Source organism: Rhincodon typus, chromosome 11 (genome assembly GCF_021869965.1).
Source record: "Rhincodon typus isolate 14 chromosome 11, sRhiTyp1.1, whole genome shotgun sequence".
Lineage (NCBI taxonomy): Eukaryota > Metazoa > Chordata > Chondrichthyes > Orectolobiformes > Rhincodontidae > Rhincodon > Rhincodon typus.
Genome location: NC_063342.1, coordinates 30,062,350 through 30,083,224, shown reverse-complemented (window position 1 = coordinate 30,083,224; position 20,875 = coordinate 30,062,350). Strand labels below are relative to the sequence as shown.

General features: G+C 39.6%; 1 protein-coding gene across 1 annotated transcript in view; it reads right to left on the bottom strand.

The window, feature by feature from the left end:
* Positions 1-5,141, bottom strand: part of LOC109923128 (immunoglobulin lambda-1 light chain-like) — a 55,679-nt gene extending 50,538 nt beyond the window's left edge. Inside the window, exon 1 of the mRNA XM_048603073.1 lies at positions 5,071-5,141. The gene's annotated coding sequence lies outside the window, so the exon portion shown is untranslated. The remainder of the gene's footprint in view (positions 1-5,070) is intronic.
* Positions 5,142-20,875: the final 15,734 nt, after the last annotated feature.

Below are 20,875 nucleotides of genomic sequence, written 5' to 3'. Positions count from 1 at the left end.
GGGGGCGGTGGGGGGGGGGGGGGCGGGGGGGGGGGGGGGGGGGGGGCGGTGCGTGGCGGTGGGGGAGGTGGACCGAATTGAGGTGTGTAAGGTTATGAGGGGCTTGGAGGTGGTGGATAGGAAACAGCTGTTCCTCTCAGTTGGAGGGTAAATAACAAGGGATATAATTTTAAGGTGAGGGGCAGGAGGTTTAAAGGGGATTTGAGGAAACATTTCTTCACCCAGAGGGTGGCGGGAATTTGGAATGCACTGCCTGGGAGGGCAATTCAGGTGGGAAATGTCAAAACCTTTCAAAAGAACATGATGGGCTCTTAATGTTACTACATTCAAAGCTAGGGGCCAAGTGCTGGAAAGTGAGATTAAAGTAGATAAACTGGCACAGACTTGATAGCCTGAAGGGCTTTTTCTCTGCGAGATGACTCCATGGCTGTATTATTTCTGTTTAAAATTCTGAACAAACAAAGGATTAATCTCCTGATATAATTGACAGTAATTTCTCATTTCCTGTTTTATCTGGTAGAAATCTGCCTACATTATTTTTGTTAATTTGCAGTGAACTCTCACTATTCAAAGGGACTGCATTGTCAGAAAGTCAGCCAATGATTTTTGGGAATAGCCAACTGTGTAAACACAATATGTGCATAGTGCAGACTTTCACTCCCAACAAATTATAAACAAACAAACATTTTAGGTGCGGTGGGCTCCAAGGTACACTTTGGATTTTGTGGATAAGGGAATTCAGAAAGAGTATTTGAGTGAATGGTGGGACATTGTGGTTTTCCATGGGACGTGCACATCACAGGCAAGGCCAGTACTTGCTGCTCATCCTGAATTACCCTTGGGATTGTGTTAAAGACCCACATTCTTCAACTGCCACAGTCCATCTGACATGATTTTTCTGTAGTGTTTCAATATAATTGAGTGGCATACAAGGATATTTTAGGGGGCAATTCAAAGTAAACCACATTGCTATGGATCTGGAGTCACAGATAAGCCTGAATAAGTAACAATGTTATTTTACTTTCCCCATTAGCAAACCAGAGAGGATTTTTGGAGCAATCGATTATTGTTCATGGTCACTAATGCTAGCTTTCAAATCCTGATTTATTTAGTAATTGAATTTAAATTCTACCAGCTGCCGTGGTGGGAATGGAATCCATGTCCCTAGATCATTAGCCTGGTCCTCTTGAATACCAGTCCAGTAACGTTGCCGTTATGCCACCATAATCCCTGTATGTTGTGTGCAAATTTCAGTCATAATACCAAACATATTACTTTGTAAATTCCCACATCCTACTCCAAAATTGTTCTTTTTGACATTGGTCTCTATGATTATGGTTCTCTATTTGTGCATCCACCTGGTGACTTGACCATGTAAGTTTTTAAGTTTTTTTTAAAATTTAAATATTCTTGCTGCTTTGCAACTGATATCAACAGTCTCATTTGTGCTCTTGAATGTTAAGAGCTGTACAAAATACAAATACAGTATTGCACTGCAAATAGTAAAACCTCTTATTGTCAATTGCTTGATTTTTCTTGTTGTACAGATGATTTATTGGTTTTAAATTGAGTTAATTAGACAAGTCAATACACAGTTTCAATAAAGTACTTCAAATAAGATACAAAGTATCGCAAGCCAGCAGCATTTCGAACTATTCAGTGAAAATTAAACATAATACTGTTTCTGTTAAGTCGCCACCTGCTCAATAGACATTTGCAAAAACTTTCAGTAACATAGAAACACCTCTATCTAAATGAAAATATTTGGATTCAGAACTGTTCCGCAGTTCTTCGAGCTTTTACACTGGGGCGACACAGTGCCTCAGTGGTTAGCACTGCTGCCTCTCAGCGCCGGGGACCTGGGTTTAATTCCAGCCTTGGACGACTGTCTGTGTAAAGTTTGCACATTATCTGCATGTTCAAGCTTCGTCCTACGGTTCAAAGATGTGCAGGTTAGGTGGATTGGCCATGCCAAATTGCCCATATTTTCCAGGGATATGTGGGTTAGATGGTTTAGCCATGAGCAATGTAGGGTTACAGGGTAGGGTGGTGAGTCGGTGTGGACCTGTTGGGCTGAATGGCCTGTTTCCACACAGTATGGATTCTATGAATCTAACGTGTGATTAATGGAAAAGGTATTCCAATGTATTATGGCAAACATTTCCAATGAAGATTACTGTGCATCAATTTAATCACTATAATTTCAGAACAAATAAATCTTATGAATTTATTCTAATCTTATTATTCATAATGCATTAAGGTACCAAGTAATGAATGGGAATAAAATCAATACATATTTATCAATGGTACCAAAATAAGCATTTTATAGGATGCAATGCTGAGAGGGAAATAGTCTACATCTATGTAATACTTTATACTAATTTGACTACAATTTTCTTCAAAATAAGCCGCTAGATGGCTTGTGCTCAAATTTATCTCCGACAAATAAACACCTTTTGGATGTCATGTTACGTTAAATGTGCGGTATACATATAAGTTGCTGTTGCATGTAATATGCATTTGAAGCCATCTTGATACACTTTCTCATCACTGAGAAACTCTATCATCAAACTGTTCATAATTTGGCTCAAATTGAGTATTAAGACGACAATATGGAAAGTTGAATAAAATTTAAATATACTTTTATGGAAGAGATTCTATAAAATAAATTTGCATCTCCTTATTAGAACATAAGCATGGAGTTAAAAAGTGGATATTATTTTGTCTTCCATATATCATGTACAGTCTAATATATCACGGGCTGTATTGAACCACTTCTCACTCACAATGCAAGGTTGTGTACAAAAAAAAAATTTCTCTTTGACAGTTCAGAAATCTGACCTATCTACTATGGTAGGCCTTGATGTTTTCTGATATTAAAACTTTGGAATTACGCAGTGTATAGTCTGCTTCAATTTATTTACTACAACAAAATACACATTGATCCTAGAGTGAAATGTAATGACTACCCTGTGACAATGCTTTGATGCTATCTATAAATGCTTTAGGAAGATGTCCTGCAGGGAAACCCTCCTGTGAGGCTGTGGGGATAGTCTGCTTGTTTTCTTCTGAAAATAATCAATGAAAGTTTCTGTCCAAATGCATGTATATCCTTTGAGATCTGGAAATCATTAATTTCATTCAACAGCTTTAATTTATAGACAATTTATAAATAATTAATCTTTGGATTCTGAGATCTGAGAATCAGCAGATCTGTACTTATGGTACAGCCGCTGGGCCAAGTTTAATGTTAGTGGTAGGATTACTAAGCTATGACATCCTAATAATTTGCAACTGAGACTTGAGTTTTCTTTTGTAGTTACATAAAATTTGCCTCATAGATTTTCTTGCTAATGATTAATTTTTTGCCATTAATAAACGTGAAAATGTTGTAGACTAAGGTCATTTTTATTCTCTTATAGGATAAGGGTATTGCTGGCTGGGCCAGCATTTATTGTCCATTGCTAATTGTTGAGAGTCAACCACATTGCTGTGGATTTTCAGTCACATGTAGGACAGACCAGGTAAGGAAGGTAGATTTCCTTCCCTAAAGGACATTACTGAACCAGATGAGTTTTTATGACAGTTAACAATGGTTACAATGATCACCAATGATTGGACTAGCTTTTGATTTAATTCCAGGTTTTTGTTCAATTCACATTTCATGATCTGCCATAGAAGCAAAATACTGCAAATGCTGGAAATCTCAAATGCTGGCGAAATGCAACAGCTTAGGCAGTATCTGTGAAGAGACAAACAACTAACATTTCAAGTCCAGTATGACTTAGTTCTTAGAGTCATACCAGATTTGAAACATTACCTCGCTTTTTCTCTGCACAGATGTTGCCAGACCTGCTGAATTTCTCTACATTCTCTGTGCTTGTTTCACCATCTGCTGTGGTGGAATTCAAACCCACAGCCCCTAGAATATTTTTCTGACCCCTGGATTATTAGTCCAGTGACTATCATTACACCACCATCTTCCCTTAAGGTCTGTCAGTTTTCATTCTTTCATTACCCCAGGATCAGAGAAATACTTATGATATTTCACACTAGAACCAAACTGTATCAGGGCTATATAAATGCTTTTGACATTCACATTACATGACTGTGATTAATCAGATATTTACTAACAATAATAAGTTAATGACTTTTTTTACTCACTGCTTTCAAGGATATTACACTATGGAATTAACAAGAACTGCTTTGACAAATAACATGTATTGGTGGATAGTAACTATTTCCTTTTCATGAACATGGTTTTGTGTAGCTATCATACTTTCAGTTAATGGATTTTTATAATTTTCACTTTCTAGGTTTGTTTTCTTGTCCAAACGTAAATGCAAATAAACCAAAGTTTCCTACCATTCGGCATGCTAGGATCAGAAAATCATCGAACTTTGTTTTCCCACCACCAACCTTTGGCCCTGGTTACATCAGTCTCTTATCTTTTCAGGCTCAATCTAAACATGTGCAGCCCCTTTTGATGCCAAGCTAAGTTTCAAATGTCCAATTCAGCCCTCTCCTATCACAGAATAGAATCATAATGGTTGAGGAATAAGGTGATTGGCCTATTGATATCGTGCTAACTCTCCACAAGAGTACTTTAGCTATCCCTATTTCCCAAACCTTTAACAATAGCCCAATGTTTATCTAATTTCCTTTTAAAGACTTGGATTGAATCCATCTTCACCAACTCCTCAGTGATTGAAAAAAGATGAAAATTTCCAATAAATCTAAATTCAAGTTTATTTTTTCTCATAATTAAACTCCCTACGTTCTGGAATCACCTGCTTGATTTTCTCTGAAGCATTATCAAATGCATCCATTGATTTAGAAGATATAGAATTGTTCATTGACCACAAATAATAGATCATTCATTGTCAAAGGTCAGAAAAAAACTCGCTCGCGTTTCTACATGAGGCTGCTTAGTGGCCAGCAAATGAATGGAAATTAATCACTTAATTGAAGCAGCCAAGACTTGCTGAACAGGGTAGTGCCAACATATTGTTATATCTATAGATGAAAGCAAAATTATTTGAGAACATAAATTCATTACATGCTACTTACACTTTTAAATTCCAGTGCCAGTTATTTCATCTGCCCCAGGAAGGAAAAGGCACAAGAAACAATTGATTGACTGTTAATTAATTTCAGCTTTTAGGCAAACTCCTGGAATCTCTCAAGTTCTGATGTTGAAGGCTCAAATTCTCTTTTATAGCTACACCTGTAAGGGGCTGCTGTGAAACTAGAGCACTGCTGATATAATATCACTGCGTTGCTTCCTTCCTCTTCCAGCACTGCAAATGAGCTTGCACAAATATATTTCAGAGATAAAGATTGTTCCAAAGTGCCACTAGTCTGCTATAATTTGATTTCTTCATCATACTATTTTGGTGCATTAATGTAGCCAGTGAACGTGCTTTTCAAAGCAGGAAAAGCATCATTAATGAACAGAAACTGCAAAATAGCATACACATTGGTTATGATGTTAATCATTTATTTGCAATAGAAATCTGCCATCTGCACCAAGGTTTTCCTCTAAAGTATGTCACATGCATATTATCTCGGATAACTGCAATTTAATTTTCGCACCTGGTCTCATTTTTTCCATCACTGCATGATTCAAACTGTTTTACACATTGCTGAAAACATCAATAGACTTTGGAAACCCGCCTTTATTCTGATTTTTGAACGGCTAGAATCGTGAGCTAGTATGCAGTTTAAATAGACATCATTGCGGGGCAACACTTAGATGGAACCAAATGTTGAGTTTGAATCAGGTGCAACGGCTCTTGCCAGAATATGTGTTTCACTCAATTAGTTATTTTTCAGATGATTTCTGCTTCATTTTTGTTAATTATTCGAAAATCATTAGCATTCTTGTACTAGCATATTAATGTCGTGAGGTATCCAATCACCTATTTTTATTCTCTTATCAGATAAGTTATTTTGCAATGTAATGTGACTTCCTTTACAAAAGCAGATTACAATGGGCTGATATGATAGTTGTAATGAAATAAAATTATTTGGATTGGATGATACAAAGTCCAAGAGCTGTTTATAACTGGTTCGCGTTAAATGAATATCATTTTACTTGCTCTGAACAAAAGTGTTTATCTTTTTCAACATCTGCAATTTTTTACTCACTGAAGCATTTCACACTGTCATGTAAATAAAACTCTTCAGTGTCTTGAATTTATATTCCACAAAGTTAAATTTTAGTCAGCATTTATTTAATTCAAAATTGAGCAATATGGAGCTGAAAGTTGTAATAGTTGTATTAATTCAGCCTTCAAGCAACCAATGGAGTATGAAAGGTCAGAAGAGAATGGAACTGATAAGGAGTGATTAGGATATAACTATTGACATTTTCATTCATATATTTTACTGTTGGGAGCTGTTTATTTTCTACCTTTAAATATGAAAGGGCTTGAAGTAGCAGTGGGTGATTAATTGCTTAAAAAGTGCAATTAGCTGTTCTGTTTCCAGCTTTGACCTTTACCGCTGGGCTCTTTCATAATTCAGTATAAATTTGAGTCAAGAATTAAGAACTCAGTCTTACTGTGACATACCAATGAAGTGTGAAAGGCTAGGTCAGTATGACTAGTTGATGCAGATAGTGCATTAGATATAGTTTTCAATGAGTTTTGCCAAGTTTTTGAAAAGGTTCCGCATAGAAGACTGATCATTTACTTGAAATCACAAAGTTTCCAAGGGAAAGTGGCATGTTGGATCAAATATTGACAAGTGTTGACAGATGTTTTTGTGACTGGATTCCTGTTTTCAGTAATGTTGTGCAGGTCTCAGTATTCAGTCCCTGCTGTTCATTGTGTATATCAAATATTCAGACATAAAATAGAACGGCCTAAATTAAGTAGATGATGCAAAAATGGTGTGCGTTGGTAGTGAAAAAGAAAACTGTAGGTTTGCACCAAACTAGCAAAAGACTTGGTCAGGTGGCTCAAAAAAGTGGCAAATAGAATTCAATTCAGAGAAGTATGAGGTGATATATTGGAGAAAAACAGTCAGTGTAATACACAAGGAATAGTAGGATTCTGAAAATTATTCAGAACCATAAAATGTGCATCCACAGATCCCTAGAAGCAAGACATTGGTGAGATAGTCCAGAAGGCATTACTGGCCATGGCCAACAATATACAAGCAGGGAAACTGTTCTTCTATAACTGTATAAAAGAAGCACACAGTGTAGCGATTGGGACAAAGGCCAGGTGGATCACATTGACTTTGAGATCCTTGATTGAGGCTGTTAACCTGGGTCAATCAGGGAGCCCTGGCTGACAGAATCTGAGAGTCTCCTCATTCTAGGGACTGGCTCTGAGCTGGCTGGTCAAAGCCCATGTACCCTGCACATGAACGTAAAGGGGGACTTGATGACAAGATACCAGTCTCTGTGCAGTGATTCCAACAGCTACAAGTAACATATAATGAATGGGTTGGGCATTACAGGAACAAAGTGATCACATTAGAGAGAGTACAGAGGTGATTCACAATGATACTTCCATCCGTGGAAAATTTTAACTGTGTGGCCAAGTGCACAGACTATGGTTTATTGGGAACAGAGGAAGCCAATAGAGGATTTATTATAAAACTAACAGGAAGCTAATCATGGCACTGATCAGCAAGCGTATTGTTGTTCCTTCAACATCAAAGTTTCTTTAGGATCAAAATCCGAGAACTCCCTTCCCAGCAGCACAAGTGATGTGCCTACACTGGGTGGTTTCAGAAGATAGCGCATCACCATCTTGCAAAGGGAATCTGGGGACGAACAGCGAGTCCTGGCCATATTCCATGAAGAGATTAAAATAAAGTTAAAATGGAGATGAAGGACCTATTTTCATTAGCAGAGGGATCAATAACCAGAGGACATATACTGAAGCCTTTGGTGGAAGGATCAAGTTGAGGAGCTATGCAGAGAACATACTATTTTAGATTGAATATTATCTAAAGAAAAAAGGCTAATTAATAATTTTGCTGTGAAAGAACCTTTAAGGATGATTGAGCACAATATGACAGAATTTTGCATTCTGTTTGAAAAGGGGGTAGATCATTCTGAAGTATGTTGGCACAAATTGGCTGAGGTAGGTTGGAAAAATATATTAAATGACATCACTCTACATAGGCGATGGATAGTCTTTGAAAAACTATTAAAGGCTTACAGCAACTGTACATTTCTTCAAGGTGCAGAAACTCAAAAAAAGTTGGTCAGCTGTGGCTAACAAAGGAAGTTCATAATTGCCTATTTATTTTAATTTTGTACAATGAGCAAAAAAAAGCAATAATATGGGGAGATTTTTGGATTATAACAAAGGAAGATTAATAAACCATTATGGAGAATAGGGTAGGAATGCAATCTGGCAACAAACATAAAAATAAACTCTAAAAGCTTCTATATGTCCATAAAAAGGAAACATTTGGCAAAATTATAAATGTGGGTCATTACAGGCTGAGACAGTTAGTGGGGAACAGATAAATGGCAGAAAAGCTAAATGATTCCTAGTGCCCCTTTTCTTTGAAGAAGATAACAGAAATCTTCTACAGATAAAGATCCAAGTGCTGGCTAAAATGAGGAGTTAAAGGAAATTAATATCACAATGGGGCTGAAAGTTGATATATCTCCAGGACCTGATGGTCTACATCCCAGACTGTTAAAGGAAGTGGCTATAGAGACGATTAACGCATTGGTAAATATCTTCCAAAATTCTATATCTGAAACAATACCAGCAGTTTGGAAGGTAGCAAATTTCACTCCCTATTTAGTAAAGGAGTAAGAGAAAATACAGGGAAGGACAGACCCGGTAGTCTTACATCAGTCATTGGGAAAATGCTAGAATGTATTATAAAGGATGGAATAAATAAATACCTGGTTAACAATGACTTGATTTGGAATAGTCAGTATGACTTGTGACTAGGAAATCATGTTTTGATGAACTTGTTGGAGCTTTTGGAGGTGGTACTAACAAAATTGATATAGGGTATTTGATGGATATGATATACTTACATTTTCAGAATGATTTTGATAAAGTCCACCACAGGAGGCTGGTTAGAAAAATTAAAGCACATGGTACAAGAGGTAATGTACAGGCATGGATTAATGATTTGCCAACAGACAGAAAACACAAAGTAGGAAGTAATTGGTGATTCTTATGTTGGCAAGCTTTGTGGATTGAGACACTACAATGATCGATATTTTGACCCAGAAGTTCACAATATTTATCAATGATTTTGATGTGGGATCCAATTGCCTTTGTCAGACTTTGTGTGGAAATTGATCAATGGAATGTGCAGGTAATTTAATGGTGGTAGATAATTGATGAAAAGTACAGCGAAAAACTGCAATTGTGCATGAAAGCACATCTGAATATAAAACAAAAATAGATAAGGGGACCAAATATAGTATTTCCAAAATTTCAGGTTATACTAAACTAAGTCACAACGTCTGTTGTGATGAAGATATAAAGTAGCTTCAGGAGGATGTGGGCAGAGTTAAGTGGGCTAGAACATGGCAGATGGAATATAATGTGGTAAATGTGAGGTTGTCCACTTTGGTAGGAGAAACATTATGATGGACCCGAATGAATGCAATGATAAATTTTAAGGTTTTATGGGTTGTGTTGGGAAGGCTTCAGAGCACAACAGGAACTCCTGTTCTTTACAGAATGTGTTGGTCACTCAGCTGATGCAGAACCTTCATCAAATTTGTGCACATGCTGAGGCTGAAGTTGGATGAAAGATGGAGACATGGCCCTCGTTATCAGGGTGCTGTGGGTCTCACTGTGTGGACGAGTGTGTGCAGCTTGCATCTACAGGATATGCTATCACTGACTGTTCTCAGAGGTAAGAACATCTTTTATGCCTTATGTTATCTCCCTAAGTCATAGCAAGTGTCCTGTACCTTGCTGCAGGTGGAATGTTGGTTGCTGTGGCTGCCTTCCTAAGAAAGTGCCCTGACTCTATTTCTTGGGGATGGGCAAGGCACAGCGTCGATGTACGTCCCAGGGCACTGTGATGGAACTGTGTCAGATGTTGGAGCAGGACCTGAGGGTTGCAGGAGTAGGAGGCCATTGGCTCCTCCTAGTGACTGTGAAGACGAAAGCTGCTTTAACCTTTTATGTAATTGGCTTCTTACAAGGAGCGATGGGCAACCTGAAGGGATCTCTCACATTTGTGGGAACACGACATTGACCAATGCTACCTATGCAAGGTGACACTGGTTCATTTTGCTTCCCCGATGTCGAGGTGAGCTGTAAAGCCCAGGCAATAGGGGTCAGGAACATATCTGCCAGCCTCAAAGTGCAGGGTGCCATTGACTGCTCACATACAACACTGTGGAAAGACTTCCATTTCATTGATGTTCCAGTGATATGTGATCATCACTACCACTTCCTGGAAGTGTGTGCCCGCCACCATGGCAGCTGCATTAACTCCTATTGCTGGAACACCCTTGTGAATCTTGTGTATTTCAGGGCCCAGGAACCATACAAGGTTGGTTACTGGGACCCAAGGGATACCCACAGTGACTATGCTTCATGACACCATTGTGCAATCCCTGGCTGAAGTGGAGTGCAGATAAAATGCTGCCCATCCTTTGACCAGGGCCGTGGTTGAGCAGATGAAAAGGGACTGCTGAAGATAAGATTCCAGTACTTAGATCAGTCTGGGCTGGGGCAATAGTGCATATAGTGTGCCACATCATCCTAGCATGTTATGTACTGCAATGAGGTGATGTGATAGATGCTGATGAACTGAGGGATCAGGAGAAGTTGTCTGAGGATGAGGATGAAGATGAAGGCGTTGAGCTGGAAGAAGCTCTCCTTGTGGATGACAGATCTCAGCTGTGGGTGTGCTACAAGCCAGAGAGATCCTAGCTGACACCCAGCTGAGAGATGAGAACTGGGGTTAGCAGACAATTGTGAACTGCAAAATAGCTGTTCGTTGTCATTCCAGCATTTTGTTTGCAGGGATAAACTTCTGCTTGTATGTAGTTTGTTGTGTTCCCTTTTGCCAGCTGCTAATTAAAGCTCATCTTTGGAATTGTCTAATTACTTGCCTGTATGTCATTGTCCCTGGCTACTTAATGATAAGCTATAGGTCTACAGTGGACATTAGGAACAGAGTAGTGGTGGCTTGCAGAGGCTGGTTAGACAAGATGTATCTATAGTCAGGTAGACCATGTAGTAAACAGTGACTAGGATAATAAAATGCCATCATACTGCCAGGGAGTGTGAACCACAACAGCTATGTGCTGTGGTCAGCGTGGTTTTATGTCTGCTGTGCCCTTTCATTGCCAGTCACGGGCAACACCAGATTGCCAATATTTGTCTAGGTGCACAGCTTTCCAAGACGGCGTGGGTGCCAGGGACATTGGACTTCAAGGGATATCCAGTGAGTTCTTTTGGGAACAGTGGATGATAGAATAAGACTAGAATTGGCTGAGAGGGGTGCTGTGTGTTGGGCTGGGGAGTTAATGAGGTGAGATATGGTGAGAAAACTCACTAAGCTTCATGGAGAGAAACCCTCTGAAACTTGAATGAATTGACACTTAGCTGAAAACTGTCACATTCAGCCCAGAGTATTTTCAGCTCTTTAAATTTAAACATTGTTGCTGCCATGAAAATGAATTGTGAATTTCTGAGCTGTATTTATAGTATCCAAATTTCAAGCATTTAGTGTTCTATAGATACAATTTACTCATGATTCAAAAATGTACATCAGCAATTCCATCCAGTAGAGATCAGATTAAAAAGAATGATCTCTTTCTGCATATTTCCAGATTTTGTAAAAAGTAAATAATTCTTGTAGCAATTGGAAAGTATTTTTCTAATAAAATGTTTGTTTTATGAGAGATTTTCCAATTATCTAGATTAAAATTTACACAAATTACTAAGCTCACTCAAACTGGCCCCAGAAACTTTACCAAAGAAGTTTCTGAAATTTCAATCTGCTGTTAAAATCTCTGATATGTTTAGACTAGACTGAAAAACTGGGTAAAACATCCCTTTTTGCCACAATTGGTGATTCTGTTGAAAATTTTTGTTCGTTCATGGGATATGGGTGTCACTGGATAGTCCAGGCTGTCTGTGTGGAGTTTGGACATTCTTGCCGTGTCTGCATGTGTTTCTGTCAGGTGCTCTGGTTTCCTCCCACAGTCTAAAGATGTGTAGGCTAGGTGAATAGGCCATGTTAAATTGTCAATAGTGTTCAGGAATGTGTAAGTTAGGTATGTTAGCTGTGGGAAATGCAAGGTTACAGGGAAAGCGTAGGGAGTTGGTTTTGGATGGGATGCTCTTCAGAGGGTCGGTGTGGACTTGTTGGGCTGAGTGGCCTGTTTCTACACTGTGGGGATTTTATGATCTGGACAGGTTGGGTGAGTGGAAAAATTAATGGCAAATGCAGTTTAATTGGATAAATGTAAAGTCATTCACTTTGGAAGCAAAAACAAGAAGGCAGATTACTACCTGAAAAGCCAAAAATTGGGAGAGGGGAGTGTGCAGCGGGACCTGGGTGTCCTTGTGCACCAGATGCTGAAGGTAAGCATGCAGGTGCAGCAGGCAGTAGGGAAGGCAAATGGTACGTTGGCCTTCGTTGCAAGAGGTTTTGAGTACAGGAGCAGAGATGTGCTGTTACCTTCATACAAGGCCTTGGTGAGACCACACTTGTGCAGTTTTGGTCTCCTTTTCTGAGGAAGGATGTTCTTGCTGTCAATGGAGTATAGCGAAGGTTTGCCAGGCTGATTCCAGGGATGGCAGGACTGATATATGAGGACAGATCGGCCAGGTTAGGGTTGTTTTTGCTGGATTTCAGACGAATCGGAGGGGATCTCATAGAGACTTATAAAATTCTAACAGGACTAGACAGGTTAGATGCAGGGAGGATGTTCCCGATGGTGGGTGTGTCCAGAACCAGGGGTCACAGTATGAGGATTCAGGGTAGACTATTTAGGACAGAGATGAGGAGACATTTCTTCACCCAAAGAGTGGTGAACCTGTGGAATTCATTACCACAGGAAGTAGTTGATGCCAAAACATTGAATGTATTCAAAAGGCAGCTAGAAATAGCACTTGGGGCGAATGGGATCAAAAGTTATAGGGAGAAAGCAGGATTAGGCGATTGAGTGGGAAGATCAGCCATGATGGTGAAGAATGGCGGAGTAGGCTTGAAGGGCCGAATAGCCTCCTCCTTCTCCTACCTTCTATGTTTCTATATTACTCAACTCTACTTTCCTGCCTTTTCTCCATAACCCTTGATCCCCTTAATGATTAAAAATCTCAGCCTTGAATATACTTAACAAGCCTGAATCTACAGATGTATGCAGTAAAGAACTCCACAGATTCACTACCTTCTGAGAGAAGCAATTCCTCCTCATCTCTCCCTTAAATGGGCGACCACTTATTCTGAGATCATGCCTTCTGTTTTTAGACTCTTTTAAAAGAGTAACAACCCTTCAGCATTTATCCCTAAGAATTGTATATGTTTCAATAAGGTAACATCTCATTTCTCTGAACTCCAACAAGTACAAGCCAAACCTACTCAACCTCTCCTTATGAGAAATCCCTCTATACCCAGGATCGACCTCATGAACATTCTCTGCATTGCCTACAATGCCAGTATATCTTTCCTTTAGATAAGGAGACCAGAACTGCTCATGGTATTCTAGCCCTAGTATGACCAGTGCCTTCTATAATTTTAGTAAGGCCTCCCTATTTTTATAATCCATTCCTTTGAAATATAGGCAAACATTCCAATGTTCTTCCCTATTATCTGCCGAATTTAGAAGCTAGCTTTTTGGTTTTTATGGCTGAGGTCCCCAAGTCCTGCTGTACTGCAGACTTCTGAGGTCTTTCTCCACTTAAATAATATTCTGTTTCACTATCCTTCCTGCTAAAATGCAGAAGAATTCTTGTCGGCAAGTATTTATATCTTAGTTCCAGTTCATTTTCTGGTCAATGCTATCCTCCCAGGATGTTGATAATGGAGGATTCAGTAATGGAAATGCCACTGAATGACAAGGGCCAGTCACTAGATTCTCTCTTTTTGGAGATGTACAATGTCTGGCATTTGTGTGGCATGAATATCGCTTACCACTTGTCAGCACAAGTCTGGATGTTGCCCATGAACAATACGGGTCTACTTGAGTATCTGACGAGTCTCATATGGTCCTGAAAACTATGTAAACATCAGCAAGCTTTCCCGCTCCTGTTTATATGATGGAAGAAGGGTCATTGTTAAGGTTGATGAAGATGGTTTGTGTTCAGGAACTTAGCCTGCAGAATTCCTGCAGTGATCCCCTGTAGTTGAGACACTAGACCTTCACTAACTACAACCACCACCCAAACTGTGCCTAAACTTGTGCCCATTTTGAAAAGTTTTCTTTTTATCTAGAGTTTCCACTTAAATTTATTTACTGAATACAAAATTGCTCATGAATGAACATGTGCGCATTTTAAAATAGATTTTTAAAAATTCTTTTTTTTAAAAAAAATGTTGCATGAGATCATGATATCTGAGGTGATCCATGAACACTATGGTATAATTCAGTGTTGAAATGCTTCCTGAGAAGCTGTCTGATATTGTTTTCCATTTGACCAAGTACTGTCCTGTCAACAGAAAATATAGATATGCAGATCAAAGTAAACCAGTTGCCCAATTTGGAAAGTGACCTTGTTTACAAACCCAATGCCTATCTGCTTGGAATCAAGCAGATGAAATTCAAGTTCCTGATTCAGAGATGTCCCAGCTTCTCACTTTAGGTAAGTGAGACCTAACTATTTTCACCTTCTGTTGCAGTTTTCATCATCTAAATTGGAGTTGTCAGGTTGAAAGCTAAACAAAAAAATTGCTGAGCATTTTTCCTCATGTTGCCTTGGCTGAATTTTAAGAGAAGGAAAATCTTTTTCATCGGGGAGCCATGAATTAAGTTAAAAAGTACTAAATGGCCTGTGTGAAGAAACTATATATATGGCAGGGTTTTGAATTGGGTCCCAATTTACATTGAGTTAGTTTACCTGAGCTGGATTAGCTGCACAATTGTGACTATTAGCTTCAGTGGCACTGAGCCATGTACAAAGGTAGCAGCCATCTTCCCCATTCGATCAGAGATAGCAAGAAGGTGGCTGAAGTAATCTGGTAGTCAGTTGAATGGATATCCAGGAATTAGACATAATATTTAATAGTCTAACTTTTGCCAAATTGCAGTCGAACCCTATGAAATCTTCAATTTAAATGGACACCATTGGAGAATTTCAGGCAGTCCGGTTCTGCTCACCCTGTTATAGGAAGGATATTATTAAGCTGAAGAAAGTTCAGAAAAGATTTACCAGCATGTTGCCAGGATTGGATGGTTTGAGTTATAAGGAGAGGCTGGATAGGCTGGGACTTTTTTCACTGGAGAGTAGGAGATTGAGGGGTGACCTTTATAGAGGTTTATAAAATCATGAAGGGTATAGATAAGGTGAATGGTAGGTGTCCTTTCCCTAGGGTGGGGGTTTCAAGATTAAGGGGCGTATTTTAAGGTGAGAGGTGAAAGATTTTAAAAAAAGACATGAAGTGCAAACATTTTACGCAGGGAGTGGTTTTGTGTGTGGAATGAACTTCCAGAATCAAAGAGTCTTGTAGCACAGAAACAGACCCTTCAGTTCATCTCAACCATGCCGACCAAATTTCCCAAACTAAATTTGTCTGCGTTTGGCACATATCCCTCTAAAGCTTTCCTATCCATGTACCTGTCCAAAGCCTTTTAAAATTTGCAACTGTCAGGGTGGCACAGTGGCTCAGTGGTTAGCACTGCTGCCTCACAGCGCCAGGGACCCTGTTTGATTCCACCCTCGGGCGACTGTCTGTGTGGAATTTGCACATTCTCTCTGTGTGGGTTTCCTCTGGCTCAGTTCAAAGATGGGCAGGTTAGGTGGATTGGCCATGCTAAATTGCCCATAGTGTTCAGGGATGTGTAGATTAGGTGGGTTATAGGGGGATGGGTCTGGGGAGGATGCTCCGAGGGTCGGTGTGGACTTGTTGGGCTGAAGGGCCTGTTTCCACGGTGTAGGGATTTTATGAATCTAGAACTGTACCTGCATCAACCACTTAATTCCAAATAAGAATCACCCTCTGTGTGAAAAGGTTGCCCCTCAGGTCCCTTTTAAATCTTTCTTGTTTCACCTTAAAATTATGCCCTCCAGTTTTTAACTACCCTATCCTATGGAAAAGGCCTTTGCTATTCACCTTATCTACATCTCTCATGATGTTATAGACCTCTATAAGGTCACCTCGCAACCTCCTATGAGCCACCGTGCCACCCCTTATCTTTTAGCTCAACTTGTTGAGCAGGTTAGAAATTTTCATTTGCCCCACATAGTTGTCTACTGGAGACCAGACATTTTCACATCCTCAGTTGTGGTACGAGATGATTGTTGCCCACTTAGCATTTTTTTTACACTAGTGCTGCAATTCTTTCTTGAAACACAAAGGATTGAAATGGTGCTCTCGAACTTGTGTCAATTCATCCTCCAGCATCAAAGTCAAATTTGTTTAGTCAATTTGTTCAGAGATCTGATATTGTTTCAGAACAATTTCATTCAAAGATTTGTCAATGAGTCAACTGGGTTGTGCAGCTCATTCTTGCTGTCAGTAATTGCTTTTGCTGTTACATTTTGCTGATTTTTGTCTTCTGCATTTCCTTCTGCAATAGGAATAGAAAACATTTCCACCAACCCTGTAGGTTCTGCAACTTCCTTTTTGTTGACAGTGTGAAACAATTTGTCTTATGCTAACTTGGGTAATCTCAGTTAAGTATCTCTCCTTTTTGGGTTCCATCATGAATCTAGGAAGCTCATGAAATCAGTCTCCAATTGCTCTTATCAATTGGTGAGCAATGCCTTGTTTCTGAATCAGTAATTCTCTTGGAACTTGTTGAAAACCTGCTTCTGCAAGGATATTGTGATCAAGTCACGTCAAAGGTGGAAACTGTTGATTGCAGATTATATAAACATGATCAACTTTTATGCCTTTTCTGTTGCAATGTTACTTGCATCATAGCTTTGCTCTTGATGGCTATTCCAAGTGCAGCATGCAGTCTCATCTCGGTAGGCGTAATTTCTGCTATTTCAGTCATAGTATTTGATCTGATAGGACAGTGACATTTTTTCTTGTATCAATCTCAAATTAATGACATCCATTGATATAAAAAAAGTTCTGTCAAACAGAGGCCAGTTGAATCACTAATTTCCCCTCAAAATTCTCCTGGTATCTTTTCTAGTGGTGATTACAATATCACATTCTTTACAAGTATAAACTCTACCACTATTGCTGCTCTGAAACAGAGTACTACTCCTGCACATCTTCTGGAAGTGACTTATAGTTTTACAGATGTAGCATTCTTTTATCAGAGCTGCATGCTGCTTGTGCTTGTGAGGCTTTTCTGTTCCACAGCCCTGATACTGATTCTTAGTATCTGCTGTTGCCTACCTTTTGTGTTGACTTGTGACAGTATATTTTTTGAGTGTTTATACCTTATAAAATGGATAAATTCTGATGATTTTCAGTTGTTAGATTGTCAAACCCTCAGGATTTGTTTGTGCCTCTTGTTTCTGTTTCCAGCACAATTTCAATAACTTTGTAAAGACATCTTTCATTGGACCAAATTAAGTTTAAAATTATTGATAAGTTTTTCTCTATAACAATTCTACTTCTTACCTCAAGTCTTTGAAGATTTTGACTCCTTGCTGACCTATGATTTTGTTTCTGCCAGATTCCTTTGGGTTCCCCATCCAGTGGGGGATGTGCCATGATTTTGAGAGTTGGGATATAGAATCAAAATTTCTCTCTCTCATTTCCAGATGGGTTTATTGGTTTAAGAATTCTGACTAATCTACCATTCTCTAACTAGATCATCTGAGGGCATTTGTAGCACCCTACTTCTGCCTCAGTTGAAACCTGTTAATCTAGCACAAAACAGGAGTGAAAGACAGAATGGCATCATAGGAGCCTCTCTGCTCCTATGATGCTGCTTGGCCTGCTGTGTTCATCCAGCCCTGCACCTTGTTGTCTCGGATTCTCCAGCATCTGCAGTTCCTACTATCTGTGAAAGACAGAATCCTGCTTTTCTGCAGGGGTCAGTTGCTTCATTCATTCTGATTCATTGTAGACATAAATTGATGATTTTTAATCTGCAGAACTGGAGAAAGGACAATATTGGGGAAAGAAGTACCCCTTGTCTGACCAGCATTCAGATCAATAATTTGAAGTACCACTATACCATCTGAGTTGAATGAAATTGGTGTTCATCTTTTTTTTTTTAAAAAATGTGAAGGACAGTAATTGTTAATCACTTTCACATAACCTCACTGTACTTCATATAGGAGTAAAACGGGCTTACTTTATAAATTTCTGTACAATTTACTTCTACTCCCCTTGGTAAAGTAATTGCCAGTGTTGGGAATGAGATATTCTGTCAACCCTGCAAAGTCCTCCTTACTAACATCTGGGGTCTAGTGCCAAAACTGGGAGAGCTGTCTCAGACTAGTCAAACAATGGCCTGAGGTAGTCATGCTCATGGAATCCATACCTCACAGACCATGTCCCAAGCACCACCATCATCACATGTGGTTATGTCGTGCTCCAATGACAGGACAGACCCAACAGAGTTGGCAGTACTGTGTTTTATAGTTGGGAGGGAATTGCACTGAGAGTCCTTGACAATGCCCCCAAACCCCATGAAGTCTCATGGCTTCAGGTTAGAGATGGGCAAGGAAACCGCCTGCTGATTACCATGTACTATCCACCCTCATCTAATGAATCAGTACTTTGTCAATGTTGAACAACATTTGGAGAAAGTGTTGAGAATGACACTCATTCTGGGAGGGGGATTTCAACATCCATCGCCAAGAGTGGCTTGGCAGCAGCATTGATGATTAAGCTCGTTGGGTCCTAAAGGACATAGCTGCTAGACTGGGTCTGTGACAGATGGTGAGGGAACCAACTAAAGAGAAAAACATACTTGACCCTTCCTTAGCGATATGATAGCTGTAGGCGCGTCTGTCAATGACATTGTTGGTAAGGATGACAATCTTCACATTGCGAATTCCCTCCATGTTGCATGGCATTGTCACCATAATAAATGGGACAGACTTGAAATTCATCTAGCAACTCAAGACTGGGCATCCATGCAACGCTGTGGGCCATCATCAGCAGAACTGTATTCCAGTACAAATGTGTAACCTCCTGGCTCAACATATACCCCACTCAACTATTATCATCAAAGCAGGGCATCACACCTGGTTCAATGGAGAATGGGGGAGGGCATTCCAGGAGCAGCACCCAGCATACCTGAAAATCAGGCATCAACATGGTAAAACAACCAAACAGGACTACTTGCATGCCAAACTTGCATAAGCAGCAAGTGATAGACAGAGCTAAGCTTTCCTACAACCAACAGATCAGATCTAAGCTCCACAGTCTTGCCACATCCAATCGTGAATGATGATGGGCAAACTCACTGGAGGTGGAGGCTCCATAAATATCCCCATCCTCAATGATGGAAGAGCCCAGCATATCAGTGCAAATGTAAGGCTGAAACATTCACAGCAAACTTCAGCCAGACGTACCAAGGGGATGATCCATCTCGGCCTCCTCCAGTGGTCCCCGTCCTCACAGGTACCAGTCTTCAGCCAATTCAATTCACTCTGCATGATATCAAGAAACATTTGGAGGCACTGGAACCTGAAGAGGTCATGGGTCCTGACAACATACCATCAATAATACTGAAGACTTTTGCTAAGGAACTTGCCACTCCCCTAGCCAAGCTTACAACTCTGGCATCTACCTGACAATGGGGAAAATTGCTCAGATATTTGAAGGGGCAAAAATTGATTAGGGATTGTCAGCATGATTTTGTGCAAAGAAAATTATGTCTCTCAAACTTGAGTTTTTTGAGGAAGTTACTAAAAAGATTGAGGGTAAAGCAGTAGATTTTATTTACTTAGAGTTTAGTAAAGCCTTTGACATGGTTCCGCTTGGTAGACTAATTAGTAAAGTTAGGTCACATAGAATTCAGGGAGAGCTTGCCAACTGGAAAATTGTCTTAATGGCAGGAGACAGAGGGTGGTGGAGGATTGTTTTTCATACTGGAGGCCTTTCACAGGGATCAGTTCCGGCTCCTCTTTCGTTTGTCATTTATATAAATGATCTGGATGAGAATATAGAAGGCATGGTTAATAACTTTGTGGATGACACCAAAATTGGTGGCATAGTAGACGGTGAAGAAGTTTTTCTAAGATTATAAAGCGATCTTGATAAAATGGGTCAATCAGCTGAAAAATGATAGATGGGGTTCAGTCTGAATAAATCGGAAGTATTGCATTTTGGCCCAACAAACAAGGGCAGGACTTCTGCAATTAAAAGTAGGGCCTTGGGTAGTATTTTAGAACTGAGCAACCTAAGGGTTCAGGTACATAATTCCTTGAAGTTTGTGTCACATACAGACAGAATGGTTAAAAAGGTGTTTAGAGTGCTTGCCTTCACTGCTCAGTGCTTTGAGTATAGGAGTTGGGAGTCATGTTGAGGTTAAAGGAAAGATATTATTAATCTGGAGGGGTTTCAGAAGAGATTTACTAGGATGTTGCTAGGTATGGATGGTTTCAGCTTTAAAGAAATGCTGGATAGGCTGGGACTTTTTCACTGGAGCATAGGAGTTTGAGAGGCAAGCTTATAGAAGTTTATAAAATAATAAGGGGTACAGATAGGATTAATGTTAGTTGTCTTTTCTCTTGGATGAGGGATTTCAAGACTGGGGGCATATTTTTACAGTGAGAGGACTGAGATTTATAAAAGACATGAGGGGCAAATTTTTAAACACAGGGTG